The sequence below is a fragment of the Pteropus vampyrus genome, unplaced genomic scaffold, assembly GCF_000151845.1.
Source record: "Pteropus vampyrus isolate Shadow unplaced genomic scaffold, Pvam_2.0 Scaffold78, whole genome shotgun sequence".
NCBI lineage: Eukaryota > Metazoa > Chordata > Mammalia > Chiroptera > Pteropodidae > Pteropus > Pteropus vampyrus.
The window spans coordinates 2,070,710-2,076,574 of NW_011888859.1; the positions used below are offsets into that span (position 1 = coordinate 2,070,710).

A 5,865-nucleotide genomic window follows, 5' to 3' on the forward strand; every position below is an offset into this window, starting at 1 on the left:
ATGTTGATTCTACCTTAAAAATATGTCTGTAGAGTATTCTTATTTTTAGACTACAAACTCTGCAATATTTAGTAGTAATAGAGCATAGCGTCTTCAACATATTCTCAAATGGTTCAGAAAAATAATATGATGAAAGATAGGGATATTTACAAAAGTAAATGGGGCAAAATGTAAACGTTCGATGAATCTGGTTGAAAGGTATATGGGTGTTCTGTATAATATCTTGAAACTTTTCTCTAAGTAAAATTATATATATATTATCCATTACTCATTAGCTCCATGCTACCACCCTGGACCATCATCTCTTGACTTCAGGCTATTTATATAATAGCCAGATAAATTCTATTACAGCGTAAGTCAGATGTTGTCACTGCTTTGCTCAAAACCTCCAACAGCATTACATCTGACATAGAGTAAAGACTGAAGTCCTTTTATAAACTGTAAGACCCTCCATGATTTGTCCGTACCTTCCCACGAGCTTTCTAGTCCCAACTAAAATTCCTCCCTTCACTCCAAACGGCAGCCGCAAGCTCTTTGATGACCCTGAAGATTATCAGGCGAGCTCCTGCCTCAGGGCCTATATGCATGATATTTCTTCCACCAAGAAACTCAGTTCTGAGAATTATTCACGGGGCTTACTCCCTACCTTTTTTTCAGTTCTTTTATCAAATATCGCCTTCTCAGTGAAGTCTTTCTTATATGACTTATATAAAATTTTTAAATGTTCTTCACTAACCTTGAACTTTCTATCCTTCTCCATTTTATTTTTTTTTTCTCCAGCACTTAATACCAACATTGTATATATTTTCCTTACTTATCCAGTTTATTTTCTGTCTATCCCAAGAGCTCATGCTCCTTAAGGGCAGACAGTTTTGTCTGTTTGTTAACTCTTACATTCCCAGCTTTTGAAACTGACATATGAAAGGTACTTGATACGCATTTGTTGACTAAAGGATGAATAATATACCAATCTTACTAGGCTTGTGGAATTCTACAGATCATTGATTATACTGTTTGTTATGTTATTATCAAACCCCCTAGAATTTTTTACCCAAATCTTCAGGACTTCTGGACCCTCAGGGACTCATCGACACAGGATAATCCCATGTTTCATGACATGAAGTGATAGAATGAGATCTTTTTCTTTCTCTTCAGCTGTTAAGTCTATCTTTTCTTCTTGGTTCACAATTTTATAACTACTCCAAAGCACTTCTGGCTGTTTGGATAATAGTTTTATGCCTGAAATGGCTCCTGATAAGTAGACATCTCTAAAATTCTCTGATAAGTGCACTTCTGAGATTGGGTTCTTTTCATATCACCCCGAGTTTGTGTCACAGTCCAGGCATATGAAGTCTTTTCTTTGGTCTTCATTATGTAATAATAGTATTTACCCTTTCTCTACTCTTATTTCTCTCTTTTCAAAAGATCTTAACCTTTTCTGGATACTTTAAGAATTAATTTTGTAGGCCATCATCCCTCGGCTTAGCTTGTGTATGATAATTCTCTTAAATACTGTTTTGAACTGAGCTGATGTTATAAGAAAACTGTGCCAGTAATGACATCACATTGTAGATGAGTTTGCAGTCGGGCGAGATCATGTGGACTGAAGAACTTCTTAATTGGATTCCTGCAAAGAGTGTTCCAGGCTGGCTGAATGAGCTCACTGGTACACACAGTTTTATTGGCCACTTGGAAATACTTCAAGGAGCCTCTCAGAAAGGAAAGGAGATCCTTGTTTGTGCATTTATTCTTCCTGGTTTATCTCACTATCCATACTTAGTTCCAGCTGGAAAACTTGTAAGAAATTATCAGAATTAACTTTCTGTATGAACATGTGTTAGTCAGACTCATTATGATGCAAGCAGCAGAAAAGCCAGCTGGAACTGGCAAAAACAATAAAAAAGATTAATTAACTTATGAAAGTCTGAAAGGCTAGGTTTCAGGATTCACCCAAAGTTTCCAACAAGAATTCGATTTCTTCCTTTCCCTCTCTGTTCTGCTGTCCACATGTTGGCTTCATTCTAAGGCTGATTCCCCTTATGGTTGTAGGAAAACTACTAGTAAATGCTGGGCTACATACTTCTTGGTTCACTCATTAGGAAAGAAAGCATTTACATCTAAAAGTTCCAGGCAAAGGTCTTAAAATTTACCCAAATTTGACTAGCTTAGGTTATGTGTCAATGCCCTTCACCCGACCAATCACCGTGACCAAAGGAATAAAATGTTTTCATTGGCTTTAGCCAATCAGAACCTCCCCTAGGTATCAAATTTGATATAATATATTCCCAAAGCATTTGGTCAATGTGAGCAAGGTATAGATATCTGTACTTGTCAGAGTCCCAAAAGGAAGCAAAGGTCACACAAACCAGATTAGAGCAATTTGAGGTGGGAGATATATATACTCATTCAAAGGGCCAAATCACAAAGATGTCAAAGGGGTACAGCACAAGAACTTAGAGAGAGCAACAGCAGGGCCATCACCGATTGGAGGCCCAAAGAAGAACCAAGGGAGAGGCTCTCAGAGCCTGGAAGAGGAGTCCTGTGGAGATTGGCATGTTGAAATGAGCAGTGACCCATTAGCAACACAAGTAACTTTAGAAGGGATTGAGAGCAAACTAGGGGAATTAACAATCTTATATTCCTGTTTTCTCCTGGTTTCACTGGGGATCCCCATCGTCCAAAGCAAACCAGAAGGCTGAGGATGCAGTTGTTCATTGATGTGGCCATACTGGCCAGCCCTCCAGAGGAGAAGGCAAAGTGGAAAAGGATGGAGAATAGAGCCAGGAGGAAAAATGGAACATATTTCGCACAGAACCTAAATCAAAATTTGCATATTGTGAGGAAGGTCGGAGGGAATAATAAATCCTGGAAGGCAGCCAGCCAGGTGTGTGCTACAGACTAGAAATGTTTTGCTCAGTAATCTTACTAAGGATTGCAGATACTTAGGGCAGCACCTTCTATTCCAAAAAGCAGACAAATCCTCTTAAAATTGCTTGCAATACCACATATATGCACACGAGTATTCTCTTAGCCCAATGACTGCAAACGTTGGCACTATTTATCTTAATTAACCATATTTATTGTCATCATCTATATCAAAAGCTACAGAAAGAATATTAGCTAATTGATGGGACATATTGTTTCATTTCTAGGCAAACTATTTTAGACATGAACAATTATTATGTGGATGATAGAGATCTCCTATTCACTATCTTTCCTGAAATAAAATAAAAGAAAATGAATAAATTATTAGCATGAGATATTTAGATTAAATAGAGAAAGAGTTTCTCGACGGTAAGATATGTTAAACCCCAATATCTCACCCAAAAATATCTTTAAACACAGTTTTGGAATCCCTTTGCCTCTGTTCTGAGATAAATGTGGCAGCCAACAGGCCCTAAAATGAATATAAAAAATTAATTTTGCCTCTCCAAACACAGAACCGCAATGTGTTGCAGGATGACTACTAGTGTGACAGCTGTCGCGGTTGTCAGGCCAGTGGACTCTATTTTCATCTCCATCTAGAGCCAGCTTTAAGTGACTCAGATGGCTGAGGCATTACACTGCACAGCAGGACCTCAGATTCCTCTCCAACCTTCATATGTCATGACGAGGAGCCAAACATGGAATGACAGGCTAGACCAGAAAAGTCAGGATTCAAATCCAGAAAGATAAGCAGAGTTAGGACATTTATTCATTTGATATTTAGTGAGTGCCTATTATGTATATGCCAGGCAATGTTCTTTGTGCTGAGTAAAGCAGCGAACGAAACAGAAGACATTCTTGCTTTCATGAAGTTTATCCTCTAGAAGGTAAAGCAGACACTAAGCAATACACATACGAATATGTATTATATTGGATAATGATGGTCATTTTTACTCTGGGAGACATGGGAAGCCACTGGAAAGTCCTGAGCACAAGAATGACATAATGTAATCTGTATTTTCCAAAATCTCTGGCTACTGAGATTTTGCCTGCTTTATCTAAGGCAAAAGCAGGAAAATCAGTTGGAGGCCACTGCAATAATACAGGTGACAGATGGCTGTAGGTGAATTGGACCGTGTTGACGACAAGGTGAGTGGTGAGAAGTGATGAGATTCTTATTGTACTTTGAAATGACGGATTATAAGATTTGTTGACAGACTGAATGTGGCACATGAGAGATAGAAAAGTCATTAAGATGTTGTAATGAGTAGCATGTTTCTGAAGGCTTCCATGACAACATCTGAGTTCTAACAGGTCTGAAATTGGAAGTGGGCCATTCTCAAGGGGCAAGTAACATGAAATTCTGGAGGGTCTTGAGACCAGGTTCTGCTACCCGTGACTGTTGCTGAGACTGGAGAACAGATGTACATTCCCAGGCAGAGGAACAGACTGTGAGAGGCATGGAGGTGGAAGTTAGTTGGCATGTGTAGAAATGATGAGGACCCATATGTTGTTTAAACATGGGAACAGTGCAACGTAAATCCAGGAAGTCTGCCTTAAAGACCAGGGTGAGAAATCTTTACGGAGAGTCACTCATGATTAGTGAGAAGGAGAGTCGCAGTGAGTGTTGCATTTAGAAAGGTTTCACTCACCTTCCCTGTGAGAGTATAGTACTCTGCTTAGGCTGCCATAACGACACAGCATAGACTGGGGGACTTAAACGACGGAAATGTGTCTTCTCATTCTTCTGGAGGCTGGAACTCTAAGATCATGATTGGTTACTCCTCAGGCCTCTCTCCCTGGCCCGTGGACAGCTGTCTTCTCTCGGTGTCCTCACATGCATGCTCACCCCTCTTCTTATAGGTTTCTCCTCCTCTTCTTATAAAGACACCAATCATATTGGATTAGCGCCTCGCTAGCTCTTTAAAAATCCTATTTCCAAAAGAGAGTCACGTTACTTAGGGCTTCAACATATGACTTTTGGAGAGATACGATTCAGTCCATAACAGAGGGGTATGAACTCAAAAGCAGGATTATCACTGTACGTTTCTAGGCGGGAAGAAATTGGCATCTGAACTAAGTGATTGTAGTGGAAAGGAAAAGAAGATGGAAATAAAAGACATTTCATAGGTAAAAGCTACGCTGACTGAGCAAATAATTGAATATAGAGGCCAAGGGAGAGGAGTCAATGATAGATCACAAGTATTGCAACTAAGTGACAAAGAGAATGATATTTTTCCCTAAACAAAAATATTTGCCTCTTTCACTTTGCCCTTCATTTATTTCCTCCAGATACTACTTCCGCTCCTATTTCTCTCTCTACTTCCTTTCGCCTGCAATTTGCTACTGCGGCAGAAATTCAGGCATTCTCAACTAGGTTAATATTCTTTAAGACAATTCCAGGAAACAAATCTTTCATGTCACGTCGACTGTACCCTTTTCCGTCCCACGTCCTACATTTTCAGGCATGGCAATCTTTTTCTTTTGATTGTTTTATCTGCTTACTAGTTCATCTTTTTTCCTGGTTAAACTTCTCCCCTCCCATTTCTGTGATTTTTTTTTATTAGGTCTCAGTTATTTTCCTTAAGAATCATTATCATTATGATACTATTTGTCACTTTATGCATTTTATTATAAAAAAGTTAAACAAATACAGAAGTGAATGGAACTCCCATATACCTATCGCTTAATTTTAAGAATCTATAACATTTTGCTATATTTGCTATATCCAACTTTTTAAACATTCTTTCTATGATAAAGTATTTTAAGGTGAATCTTCGACATCGAGTTATTTCATCCTTACATACTTCAGTACCCATCTCTAAAAAAAATGGCATTTTCTTACATAACTGCAGGAGCATTATCCATCACAAAATTACCAATAGTTCTTTGAGGTATCTAATGTTCAATTTATACTAAAATGTTCACAATTGTCCCCAC

General features: G+C 38.5%; 1 long non-coding RNA gene across 1 annotated transcript in view; it reads right to left on the bottom strand.

Moving 5' to 3' along the window:
* Nucleotides 1-5,865, bottom strand: part of LOC111741424 — a 13,995-nt gene that overhangs the window by 5,105 nt on the left and 3,025 nt on the right. Inside the window, exon 2 of the long non-coding RNA XR_002780992.1 lies at nucleotides 2,811-2,815. This is a non-coding gene — a long non-coding RNA (uncharacterized LOC111741424). The remainder of the gene's footprint in view (nucleotides 1-2,810; nucleotides 2,816-5,865) is intronic.